The 14,486-nt window shown below is 37.1% G+C and overlaps 1 long non-coding RNA gene across 1 annotated transcript in view; it reads left to right on the top strand.

The window, feature by feature from the left end:
- The first annotated feature begins 1,114 nt into the window (after positions 1-1,114).
- The window catches only part of LOC117781509, a 42,201-nt gene continuing 28,829 nt past the window's right edge, over positions 1,115-14,486 (top strand). The window contains exon 1 of the long non-coding RNA XR_004617173.1: positions 1,115-2,386. This is a non-coding gene — a long non-coding RNA (uncharacterized LOC117781509). The remainder of the gene's footprint in view (positions 2,387-14,486) is intronic.

Genomic DNA, 14,486 nt, shown 5'->3' on the forward strand with positions numbered 1-14,486 from the left:
CAACAATTAAAAACATCATAATTTTGGTATTAAAAAAACTGTATCACGAAAAAAGAGTGTGATAACTAATACTGATTGCTTTTTACGAACGATCTTTTAAGAGACAAAGAATGCTGTTTTAATAAAATGTTCTTATGATTTGTACTAAATTACTCATAGATCATAAGTAAATAAATTATTTTTAAGTGTTAACACTAACACTAACTAACAGTTTAAGCCTTAATTACACTATAGAGTTTTTGTAGTAGAGTGTAGAGCAACTTTTCGACTAAAGAGTACATTTTTAGAAAATATTGTCAGAGGCAAAGGTGTCAAAACGCTCTACTGTAGAGCCACAAAATATTTACACTACTCTTCCTATTCTACTAAGCTCTACCTAGCTTTAAAGTTTAAGCTATACACTTTACTGCAAAATCTCTATAATGTACGTGATCCTTTAAAGCTTTCAGCTAGTCTTTGTTGATTTCATACTAATGTTTCGTAATTTTGTTTTTAATCACAAAAATTTTTCCTGCCTGAATCCAGCAGGCCCGGAAATAAGATTCCTGTTAAGCTTCATATACAAAAATCGAAAAAAATTCCTGCCAAAATTTTTTTATATATAAAGTTTGAGAGGAATTTTTATTTCCGTGGCTGTTGGAGTAAGGTCTTTAAACAATAGTGTTTTGAATTGGTTTCAATTCCTTTCAATCCGATATTTGATATGGTACATATGTAACTATACTTTGTTGTATGTATGTGTATCGTACACATAACATGTACTATAGTAAAGTCCACATAGCTTTTGATCTAATATAAAAAACAACAACCCGGCAACAATTTAAACTTTTGTTTTTGTTATTTTTTTTTTCTGGATACATTTTCATGAGATACATGTGTTTGTGTGTGCGTGTGCGTGCGTTACACAGTTTCAGTTCCATGTCATTCCAATAGCCATTTGACGCTTTGCCAGTGGCGTCGCAGTCGCAGCGTGCTGTGGGCTTCGCCCGTGGCATCCGTCCAGCGTCAAGTGTCCGCCGTCACTGGGTCGAATGTTTGCGGCTGCGTTTGTTTATTTGTTTGCCGTGCGCTGCGCTGCGCTGCGGTCGCCCGTTCCATTTTTCAGCGTTCCGCTTCAGCAGTCGGCCAGTCGGTCGGACTGTCGCCGCGTCACATTTTAGTGCTTTGCGTGTACCAGACTTGAACGCAACGCCGCCCGCTGCCTTCCCAGCTCGTTGTCGCCCACCAACCACTACAACACAAAAATAAAAACAAAAACAATAACAATACCGAAAGAGCAGCTAAGAAACCCGAACGAATGTGGGAACGAGCGTGCGAGCCGACGAGGTTCTTATTAGATTTGATATTTTGTTGTTGTTTTTGCCGAGCTTAGAACGCAGGCAGCAGGCAGCACAATAACAACAGCAATAACAATAACAAACAACAACAACAAACGTTCGGGCGCGCCTTTGCTTTTGCTTTTTCGCTCGTTTCGCAGTCTCTTCGTTCCGTTTCGTTTCTGTTCTTTTGGCTCTCGCATTAGAACGAACGAGCGCAAACGAACGGCGCACGGCGTGCCGCTGCCGCTGCCGCTGCTGGCGTCGCTGCCACTGCGACTGCCGACGACGCGTCGTCGACTGACTTATTGGCTTTAAGCGAATTTGAAATTCGCTCGAACTTTTATTCAACGTGTTGGTTTCGTCGCGTGAGCAACTCTGAAACTGAAAACAATAAAGAAAATCAACAAAACTTGCAAAGAGCCCCCGAAAACAAAACTAAAAAAAACACTGAATTGAGTTTTTTACGCCCGTACACACCTACACACACCAATACCAATACCAATACCAACCTACTCGTATCCGTATTCGCACCCGTAACGGTAACCGTAACGCTATTCGTATCGTGAGTTCCGTTAGTGTTTCAAAAATACGAGTATATTTATTTATTTTTTTTTATTGGGATTGTTGGTTTCGTATCGCGCGCGTCGCAGCTTCCAATCAATAAATATATATATATTTATACATATATAGTTATATCCGATATATGTGTATATATCTGGCTGATCGTACTATTTTTTTAAAGTGTTATATACCCCCCCAAAGTGCTACCAAAATGCCTTATAACAGCGTCACGCTTTAGTGTCACAAGTGCAACTTATATAGCAGAGTTATTCGAGTCCCCAGGGACCCTTGCACTAAGAGAGAAAGAAAGAGAGTTATATACTTACATATATATATATAAAGCTCGTAACAGGTGCTGGAGTGCAGTGTTGGTTAACAGTCCAACCAGTCAACAACAGACAATCAACAACAACAACAACTATAACTGCAACTATAACTACAACCACAACAACAAGAATCTTCTTCTTCATAATCTTCATCCGGTTCTTCAGCAACACATTTAACAGGTGAGTACAACCCCCTTGGATAACTCCTCCTGAGAACACCTACGAGACTACGTGACTCTGCTCACACGTTGTCGCATATTTATCGCAATTTGTACCCTTTCCCGTGAAAGCAACGACCCCCCATTTTTGACCCCGAATCCCCAAGTCCAACCCATCTGCTGATTATGGGAATGCTTGTAGTTGGGGAAAGTCCCCAGGTACAGCGTCCATCTTTCCCCGATCAGGGTTACAGTGCATCATTGCTAGATTTGTCGAATGACACCCTTGAGTTTGACTCTAAACTGAACTGATTGATCAAAGGTTCCAATTGTCGCAGTTAACTTTTCAAATCAGAGCCATATATCACGGTATTAGGATATCAGTTAAATTGAGTACTAACTTTGTACTTAATATTGTTTTATTTATTTAATCTTATATCTTCGGTTTCATAATTATTATAATACATTTTGAGATTCGAATATTTGTTCATATTAGTAACAGTTCAACAAATTTTAGGCAGTTGAATATGCACATTTGTCACTGAATTTCTTTGATTGAAAATCACAGTATTTTTTTTTTATATCACGGTTTAAGACTCAAGTTAGTTTTTCTGTAAATTTTTACAGTAGCATATCAGAATTATCATCATAATCACAGTAATCAATTTGTAATCATGGTATTTTAGTAATATAAAGTAGCTTAATATCACTTTGACTTAAATGTCAGTCAGTCATTTGGTTAATTTTGATTTCTTTTTAATACACAGATGTTCTTGAGTGATAAACAAAATAGATTTATAATTAAATGCAATTAATACAGTAAATGTTTGTTATGCACTCTGATTTAACTATGTTATATTTTCCAAGATTTTAAGTATTTCAATGGTATTTATTTAACCTCTTAAGTTTCTTTAACCTTTTTGTTATTTTTCTTCAATCTGTAAAATCTTAAATTTCATATTCGATATTTCTGTAGATATATTTCATGCTTCTTACTTGAGATCTTTCTCTTTTATCTTCTTTGTCTACTGCCCACCCCATGCCCCAGTCTGTGGCAGCTATGCCCGCCTTCTCCCCTCACTCCTTGACTTGGACTGTGCTCCATATTGAGAAACCATTCTTAAAATTCCTTTCCTTTGCATATGGAGCATGCGGAATTTTTGCCAATTTCCACTTGCTGCGGCTTCTGGTTGTTGCATGTGTGTGTGTGTGTGTGTGTGTGTATTTGTGTGTGGAACGTCAATTACCAGGCAGACAAGCGCCAAAGAGCTCGTGCCATGGCTAAGGGCAGACAGAGAGACAGCCTGGCCTGTTTGCCAACTCATCAGCACACACACACACATACACACAGATGCATAGATACACATACACTCACACAGATACTCACACACAGAGACACACACAGGCAAAGGTTAACAGGTGTTTTGCCTCTTTGCGCACTTCTTTTGCTTTTTTTTTGGCGCTGCTTTGGTAATCAGCTGCAACACACACACACACACACACACACACACACACTTATTTAGATAGTGAATGTGCCCCTTGTTCCCATACAAATTTCTTTACTTTTCGTTTTTCTTTTTTTTTTTTGGCATTTCTTTTCGACAATTTCATTAATTTATTGTGCATTTTTAACAACATTTTCGGGCACTGCGCAAAATTCATTTATATTGTCCAAAGCTATGAAAAGCCACCCCCTGCTGCACTACTCTACACCCCAACCCTAAGCACCCCCTGCTGCTATGGCATACATATAAATATATAACTGCAGTTTGTCTATATCTATCGTACTTACAAAATATACCCCAAAAAAAAAAAAAAACAAAAAAAAAGTGAAGAGAAGATTTTCGCTGCGCATTTTATCGCATAAGATTTATGCGAGCGAATGCGGAAAATGCCATGGAAAAGCCAACTACCACGCTTTTACCCCCCCTCAACCCCCCAGCCCCCCGGCAAACTCATCTCCAGGCGTAACTCAACCCCTCATAATAGTGTGGCACACACAGACACAGACACACACAGAGAGTTGCTTTTGTTATTGTTATTATCGTTGTTGCTGTTGTTGTATTCAACATGCGTGCCAGGGACGCGGGACATGAACCAGGGTTGACCATATAAAGTGTAAGTACACTGAAAAGGGGCGAGCCACAGAACTCTTTCCATACTACATACATATGTGTGTGCACACTCTCTGCATGTGTGTGAGTGTGTGTGTGTGTGTGTGTGTGTGTGTGTGCCATGAATGATTTTCATTGTTGGCAGTCAGAGTCAAGCACAAGACGCAGTAGTAAGTGTTGCTACCAAACACTGTATATGTGTTGTGTGTGTGTTTGTGTGTGTGTGTGTGTGTCTAATGTTCCGAAAAGTGCGGCGTCACATTGCAGACCCAAGTTCGACCCCATCCCAAAAAAAAAAAAAAAATAGCAAGCAAGAAAAATTATTTTCATCAAGCCGAATAACAGCTACCCTTACATATCCCTGCAAATATTTGAGGAAGCTCAAGAAATAAAAAATTTTTTTTTTAAGTCCTTATACCTCATTTTAAAACGATCATTCAGCTATATGCTACAGTAATCCAAGTTTCCTTAAAACTGATAGACTAGATCAAAAATCTATAAATTAGTCAAGTAATTGTTTTTTGACAAAAAAGTGTCACGTATTTATTGATTTTGTTTCCTAAATAGTTTTCCCAATTAAAGTTAATAATAATACTTATTATATACGTGTTCTGAGTACCACCACCAACTATAATAAATCAACAAATGAAGTACAAGAAAAGGTACTTTTTTTTTTTGTGCACAATAAAATATGTGATTTTTTGTATTTTGTGAAAATAATTACTAAGTAGATTGTATAGGATCTGCCGAGTCTACTTTATTGCGTTACTTATTTATTGCTAAAATTAAAATAACCCCTACAAAGGGTATAAAAACTACTTTGTAGCAATCTCAATACCATGTCCATTCCCCATTTTGATTTCGAGTTCCAATTCCAGTTCCACTTCCAGTAGCATTTCCAGTGCCATTTCCAGTTGCGAGTATCTTTAAAATTGTATTCTTGTTAGTCCCACGAAATAGCAAAGAATGTGAACAACATGTGTTTCTTTTCCTATGCGCGTACTATAAATGTGTCTGCGAGGGAAGTACGAGTAGTTCAGGGGCGTATGGGGTGTAAGGAGAAGTACTTAAGCCCCAAAATGAGCTTTTAACTACATGCTATGTTATGTACGCTTGGATTGAACAACAACTACAAGTATAGTATATATACTGCATATAGTGCGCGTTTAATGAGCGACTTTCTCTGTTCGCAGTTCCTTTCTTCTGTTCTCCCTTCCCCTGTCAGACTTACCCCGATGCCATACCCAAGACCAACTTGTGTGGTTCAAGTGAAGTTTATAGCCTTGACAGGCGCCCGAGCATTGACAACTTGTCGAGTCTTTTAGAGTTGCCACACGTCTTGAATATACATATAACGCAACTGTACGCGCGACATCCCATTTAACAATTTCCATTCGTATTTTGTATTCGTATGCGAGTACTCATGCTCATATTCAACAGTATTCACATTCACATTCACATCCCAGTCGTGCATTCATCCATTTCAGTTTTTGGGGCCTGTCAAAAATGTGTACGACACAAAACTGTCAAACTTTATGAAGGCATCTTATATTTTCATAATTTTTGTTGTTGTTTCAATATATGTATATTTTTCATTTCATTTCATTTCGTTTTCGTTTCTTTTTAATTTCTTTGATTTGTTTTTTTGAAATATTTGTAGCGCAATGAAATTGTCACCGAGCTGCCAAGTAAATAAACTAATAAATAAATATGTAGACTACGTGTGTGAGCCAATGCAGGCGGCAAATGTAAACAAAAAGCGAGAGTAGCCCCCAGTTTCCCCAGTTCCCACTGTCTCCCTTCCCCCAGTCCAATACGGATTTCAACAGATCTCAAATACTCTATGTGCAATGCTTCCAACTACAGTAAACATCGGCTTTGTGTAACAATGCTGATAAGAACTGAGAGCTTTAATATTAAGTTTAGTTAGTCAGGGTTTAATTCTGACATTGAGGTTGGATCTTATATAAAGTTTAGATAACATATGATAAAAATACCTCCAATGTTCAATTGTGGGATCTGTAAGGGATATAAAAAACATATGATAAAATTCTAGATACTCGAAATGATAAAGAAAACTAAAATTATCTATGAGGGAAACGAATAATGTCAGAGGGTTAAGATTTTATGGAATGTACAATAGATATAAATATAACTCAAACTTTTTAGAGTTCCAGATGGAGTTAGCAGAGTTCTTAAGGATTGTAATAGCTATTTATTTTTAGATAAATCAATTTTATTAAAATTATGATGAATGTTTTTTATCTCTTGATAATGAAAATTGTTAAGATTAATGTTTCTGATAAGTTAAATGAGTTATGACGTAGAATGGAATGTTTTTGATACTCAATATCAATATCTGCAAGTACTCAAATATATAGATAAGATATAACACTCTCATCATCCATGCTTTATATCATTTTGAGAAGTAGTTGAAAGCACGTGAATATCTCAAATAACTTTGCGTTTTATATAGTCTAACGTAAAGAATAATTTTTTGTTGACTATTTGGCCCTTTTTTTCCATTCCGTTCCATTCGGAATACCCGCATTATTCGTTGTGGCCTTTAACAATCAGACAATCAATCGATGTAGCTTCATTCATTAGACAATTAACTCAAACAGACAGATATTTCCCATACTCGATTAACCCATACCCCGAACCTTAATTTATCTTCCCTTTATCTACGCTAGATGCTGATGCTTCATGTTGTGGTAATCGGCTAGTTTTATTTTTGATGATTTTTGATTATTTTTGATGGTTCGCCCACTTGCGCTTTCTTTGGCCCAGAAGCGGATGGCACTAAAACTAAAACTGGCAAATCACATGGCTAAAATGGGATCTGTGTACAATTTATTTACTTTATCCATAAGAGAAGTATTTGCCAAAAATGCTAAAAACCGGGCAGCAAACACACACAAACCCCCCAAACAGAAACAGTAACAGAAACAGAATTTGAAGCTGAAACCGAAACAGAAACAGAGACAGAAACAGAAACAGAGCTGGGCTAAAAGCCAAACCGGTTAGCCATTTGTCAAAGCCAAGCAGAGCAGAGTAAAGCAAAACCAGCCAAAAAAGCTCCATAAAATAACAATAAAAGCAATCACAGCTCACAAACTAGGCAATACGAACTTTAAATGCCCTACACACTCGCTTTTTATAGCACATTAGCCTATGTGAACTCAGCATCTATCAGAGTTATGATGCTAAAATTAGAGACAACCATTTCTATTACCTAAATAAAGTGCATATATTAAAATGCAGCAGATCTGTTGACTATATCATGTATAAACTATTATCTAACTTCATAAATATGAGAATAATTTTAATACTTGATTGCTTCAAATTTTTAAAAGATCTGCTTTGTTTTACTCCTTCGATTTACCATAACTATTGTGAAAAATTCTTAAATCTTAATAGTTTTCAATAGTTTCAGCAGTTCTATTGTTTTTTTAAGTTATGCCAAATATGTTATTTACAGTAATTTCTTAAGCTTTTTTTTACCTCAACAAAAAAGCAGATATAATAAAATTAAAAAATAAAAAAGGTTCTTAATGACTTTGGTTGTTTGTTGCTTGCTAATCTCTTTTTGTTTCTCTTTTTTCACTTATTTCATTTTTGTTATTTTGTTAACCTTTTTTTTCTCCGATTCTTTCAGTGTGTGCGTAGCTTACGCTCTAACTCTCTCCCCTTCTCCCCTTCTCCCTGTCTCTTCCTCTTTTTTAGAGTGTTTGTTGTTTGTTTTTTTTTTTTATTGTTTAAAATTCATCACGAATTTTATTTGGTTGTGTGTTGTTTTTTTATTTCGTATTTTTTTTCGCTGTGCCTCGACGTTTCGTCTAACCTTGAAGCACATTAAATTCGGTTTTTGTTGTTGGAAAATAAACAGCAACAATAACAGCAACAACTATAAAATGTACATCAACCAAAGGAAGCAGAGAGGGAGAGAGTGTGAGAGACAGGCAGAGAGAGAGAGAGAAAGAGCATTCTAAATATATGTGTAATAAATAGATATAAATGTATCTTGTATCTAAATATGTGTGCATTATTATGGGGGAGAATGTACATCATTTTATATATACACTACTATACTCTACTATATACGTTAATATATATAAAACAATTTTAATATATACTATATGCATTTGTTATTGTTTTTATGTTGTTTTGTTGTTGTTGTTGTTATAATTGTCGAATTTTCGTCCGGTTGCCGTGTCGTGTCTTGATTCGAATTGTGTGTGTGTGTGTGTGTGTGTCTAGCAAATCATATATTTCATCTTTTTGTTGTTGTTGTTTATTGTTGTTGCTGTTGTTGCTCCAAAAATTACTTAATTGCAGCCATATGTGTGTCGTTCTTGCTGCCTCTCACTCACACACACTCGCTATCTCTGTCACTCTCTCTCTCTCTCTCTCACTCTCTCTCCTTCTCGCCCATTGCTTTCCTGGGCGCCAAACTGGAAATGTGTCGTCGCTGTGAATGTATCTGTATCTCTGCAAATGTATCTTTAAATTATATCTGTAGCTGTTTCTACGCATTTCTTGGCTCTGTGCTGTATCTAATTCTAATTTATTTTGCCAAAAAGAAAAAAAAATTACTAAGAAGAAAATAATAATGAGGCAGGCAAATAAAAAACGACGCTCGCAAACTTGTTGTTGTTTCTCTGCTTTGTCGTTTTATTTATTTATTTATGCGTTTGGTTTTTTTTTTTCTGCTGTTCAATAAATTACGGTCTGTTGACATGCCGCCACCCTCTCCCGCTCCCGCTCCCCCTTCCCCCATACCACTCAGCAACCCTCATTTGGTCATTTGAATTGCAGTTGACGCTGATGTTGACGCCGGCGTCGCTGTCGCTGTCGCAGTCGACGTCACGCGCCGCTGCGCTTTAATGGGCCAAACGCAACTTTTGCTTTCATTGCACGTACGAACAACAACAACAACGACAACAACAACAACGACAACAAGCGAAATTGAACTTGAAATATTACCGAAACTCGGGACGCCCTCAAGACGCTTCTCACGCTTCAATGTGACCAAAGCTAAGCGAAAAGCCCGAAAGCTCAAAAAGCCCCGAAATGAAACAACCGATGAGAGCCGAAAAACAACGACGACGAAAACGCTGAAAAAGCGTGGGGTCATTAAGATCCGGCTTTTGTAAAGACCAAGAGTGGGCGTGGCAGTCGTTGTCGCCCCAAAAAATAAAATTAAATAAAAAAAAGGTAGAAAAAAAAACATGCACAAGGTTTTTTTCCCCAATACCACGAACCAAACTGTTGCAATCAACAAAAAGAAATACACGTCAAAGATCATTAAAATTAAACGAAAGATATTGCATAGAAATGATCTGCCGAGCTAGACCAAAGCTGCTTGATATGACACCCACCGTGTCAGACAAGCTATAAGCCATTGAAAAAACAGATGTTTTAAACTCAAGTCAACGAATTGATCTTTTGACATTTTATAGAATTTGTCCAGTTTATGAAATTTTTGTATACAGCTATTTCAAAAGACACCTGTAAGATATTATTTTTAAATCTAACGAAAGATTTTATATAAAACTGGGCGAAAGTCGGATAATATAGAATATCATATTCTATTCTATTCTTTTTAAGGCTTTTAAGATTATCTAAGTTATTTTCCTGAAAATACATTCAGAATGTACTGCAATAGTGTGAAGATCATTAAGAACTTAACGAAAGTAAAGATAATAATAAAATTGGGACTATTTTTTAGATTTAAGGTATGGATATCTAGTTTCTAAATCAACTAAGCTACATAAAAGCCATAAAGAAACATAAAGCACTCGTGTGAAAGATCATTAAAAACTTAACGAAAGTAAAAATGTTACAAAGAAACTTGGAAAACTCGCATGCGATATGTATGGTTTGTAATCTTGAAGTTCTTGAGCATTCGGTGTTTGGTTCGTTGGATTGTTTAAACCGACAGTCATTTGACAGCTCTGCTATCAACGTAGACATCTTCAACTACCCACAACAACTCAGCAGATCTTCACACACACACACTCACACACACACACATACACTAACACAGACATACATATGTGCTTTAACGAGCCTCGTCCGGCTGTAAAAATGAAGTCAAGTTCCCCGAGATACGAACGTCACGTCGCAACGCAACGCAGCTGGAATTAAGGGGAAACAGGGGCACGGGTAAGAAGGCGGGGAGGGGGGAGGAGGAGAGGCACCAGGTAGACCGAAAATTCGCAGAGTTGAAAATGCTCAGAGTGTAGTAATTAGAAAACCCGAATACAAATACTACAACAATAAGGTAGATACACATATTGTTGTGCGTGTTGTTGTTGTTGAGGTTAAAAAATGACTTTCCGCTGCGTTGGACAGGGGTAGAGCTTCCCGAGAGCCCCCACCTCACCACTGAGAGCCCCCGAAAGCGCTACAAGCATTTGTCGGCTTTTGACTTTTTGAATTTAGATTTCGATTCACTGTCCGTCTGTCGGTGTTACGCTTTTTGAGCCATAAAATCAGACAGTAAATGAAAAATAGGAAAAAAAAAAACAAAAAAAAAACCTTCTGTCGGTCGCTCCAAAATAGTTAAGTATAATAATAGCGCGCATCTTAATTATATAACAATTAAACGTAGAGAAAGATAGCTACATTAAGAACGAACGAGACAGCAAGAACGAGAAAAACAGAGAGGGAACGAGAGGAATGGTTTCCTCTATATAAAAAATATGAAAAAAAAACGTTGAAGGTTGCCTAAATATGGGAAACTGTAATTTTTGTTTTAGATTTTTTCCTTATTTTTTTTTGTTTTTAATTTTTTTTTGGGTATTTATAAAAAACAACAGTGACGGCAACGACAACAGGCAACTGAAATTATTCGTAATTTATTTAAAACAAAGAAAATTTGACAATACAAATTGCTGGCTGGAAAATGATGATCGTTACGGGGTTTCGGTTCTGGGCTTCGGATTGCTGCTGGGAGAATGCAGTGACAAGGTCAACTGATTGTGTTGTTAACAACATTCAAAGGCAATTTGACAACACTGGCATACTTGCGAGAGAGTGATAGAGATAGCGGAAGAGTGGGAGAGAACTAAAGATACAAGTTGTATCTGCGTCGCACAACGCAGTCATTGCGCAATTATACAAAATGTTTGGCGACATGTCAAGGGTGTTCTCGTTTTACATTTTCGCCGCATTCTCAATTGCACAAACTCCCAAATTACCTGTGTACAACTTGAATGAAATCATAGAAATTTGCATAGATGCTCCAGTAACTAGAGAATGTATTATCTTTTGCCAATTCCGCTTTGTGCTGCATTCGTAAACGTTTCATTTAAAATTTAGGTAGTGAATGGGATTGATAAGTTATTTATGTTAGCACAGTTAACAAATTTTTAATTCTTCTTTCTGGGTCATTCGTAAACGTTTCACTGCAGACAAGTGAAACACAGTTAATCGTTGAATTCTCCTTCAAGCAGCATTCTTAAACGTTTGTCTACAGCTTTTCACATTTCAGTTGACCAAGTCTTTCGCTTTTAAAGTCTCTCCCATTTGGCACTGTTTACTATACTTTAATCAACCCCCTTTTACTTGGGCTCCGAGTCTGGTTTATTCAAATAATTATATGCTATTTGTAAAAAGTTTTCCTTTTTTGTTTTCCAACTTCTTTTGGAAGTTAGAGCTGTCGCCTGGCTGTCCGCAAATTAGGCGCGTGCCAAAGGGTTTTGCTCTGCTGCGCAGCTATTAAGGGCGGGGAGGTGGAGGGGGGAGCGACGAGGGGTGCTCGGCAAATTGTCGGGCGGCGCCGGCAACGGCAACATGCAACAAAAGGGTGCAACAACAACAAATTGCACTTGGCACACAATTTTCAAAAGAAAAAAAAAGTTTTCTTATTTGGAGAAAATACATTTGGCATGCAGTTGAATAAATGGCAACCTGCACAGTGGCACAAAAGCACAAAGTTTGACAGGTCAAAATAATGCTGGCTAATATAAAATAAAATATATCTAATGCAATAAAATCAAATGTACATATTTCTTTGGTACGCTGCGGGCAACGTTAAGATTAAACTTTTGTATCTGCGCCCGCGGTGCGTTGCCTCGTGTCTGTATCCCACTGTGCGGAAGTGTTTTTCACTCTGCTTCTTCTTTTCATAGTTGTCTCTACTCCATGCAGATACAAAGTATCTGTGTAGCTGTAGCTGCTTATCTGTGTGTCGGTGAGGTGTGAAAACTTGCAGTCGAATTTGAACCGTAGACCTCTCACTGTGTTGCCGTTTTTTTTTTTTTTTTTTTTTTTTGGATGCTCAATGATTGATCGCCCCCAAGCTGCCCCTGCCACAAAGCAACATTGCTGTCTTCTCTACCGCTGGCCATCTTTTCGTTTCCCTTCCAGTCGCAGAGGAATACGCAGAAATGTTTTTCATTACGCATACGCCACGTTGAACATTGCCAGTCATGAGTCTCTAAGTGTTATTATTGTTGCTGTTGCTCAGAGGTGTGAATTTTTCAGCAATTGGATTTTGTATCTTTATCTTTGCATTGTTTATGCGACGACGCGACGTCGACGTCGAAGTTTCGTTTTTCTTGCGCCTTTTTCGTCGTCTTTTCGTTTCGTTTCGTTTGCTGTGGCGCAAATTAACTTTGAACTTCAAAAAAAAAAAAAAAGCAATAGCAATAGCAACAGCAACAGCAACAACAATAACAACAACTCAACAATCAACTTCACCTTGTTCAAGGTCTAAGAGCAACGGCAGCAAATGCCAGCCAAAAAATAAAAAGATACAACAAATTTGTTGTTGTTGCTGCTCATTTGCATAGGGAAATTGAATGTTGTATATGTTTATGATTATAAAAATAGATATATATGCATACATATAGTATATAGATAGTTATAGTTCAATATATAAATATAAATAATCAAACTTATTGTTCAGGTTTTTTTTTTTAAACAAATAAACAGCTAAAGAAATACAGATACACAGATACTTTATCTGCATTGAATACTTTGTCTATAACCTGCATAACAGGTGGTCCATGCTTATGATGCAGGCATCTTAATGATCTTAAAAAAGTGGCTAAGGAATTCACTAGCGATAACTTGAAGTGCTGTATTGATTAGAGTGACCATGTCATAATGATAACTAATTGCTTGGTTTCAATTAATTTGATTGATCGCAGCCTGAGAAGAGTGCCATTTTTATGCCATTAAGTTAATTAGAGTTATCAGCTCTTTATGATAACAATGATTAAAGTGACCAGCTTTTATAAGACTGAAATTTCAATCAGCAAGCAGCTATTAAGTGTTATTAAAAATTGCAGAACTGCTGGGTTATTTAAAATTATATATATGCTGAGTTTAGAGTGACCATGTCAAAATAAATACTTTTTTAGGAAAAATGTGTGTTAGAGTGACCAGCCCTACATTATTATATGAATGTGATAAGTTGTAATGCAGAGAGTCTCAAGAAGTCTTAAGCTCACTAGAGTGACCATGCTGCAGCAAATTAAATATAACTCGGATTATTTTTTAACTAGTTAGACAAGAGTGATAACTATTAATATTACTTTGGGTTGTTCAGTGTAGAGTTTAAATTGATTAAAGTGACCATACTACACTTTAATTTTAATAACATACGCTCTTTCGTGACTAATCATAGCTATTAATTAGTGTTGAAATTTTGTAGCTTAAAGTGACCATTTATATGACAATACTACGCTCTACCTTGTTAAGGGTGACCACATTTGCATAATTGCTTTTCCTATCAATATTCAAATCAGTTTTATAGCTTTCGTCGAACTGTTAACCAGCTGCTTATTGAGTTGCACCATGTCGTTGGCGTTATGCCACTGCGTCGGCGTCGACGTCGACGTCGACGTCTGCGTCAGCTGCACTTCCGCAGCGCGACGCCAACGCGACAGCACGAAATTCACATGCCACTTGCTCAACTTGCAAAGTAAGCGTGTATCTGTGTATCTGTGTAGCTGAGTATCTTGTATCTGACAAATGCACGTGGGCTGCAACAAC

The sequence above is a fragment of the Drosophila innubila genome, chromosome X (assembly GCF_004354385.1).
Source record: "Drosophila innubila isolate TH190305 chromosome X, UK_Dinn_1.0, whole genome shotgun sequence".
NCBI lineage: Eukaryota > Metazoa > Arthropoda > Insecta > Diptera > Drosophilidae > Drosophila > Drosophila innubila.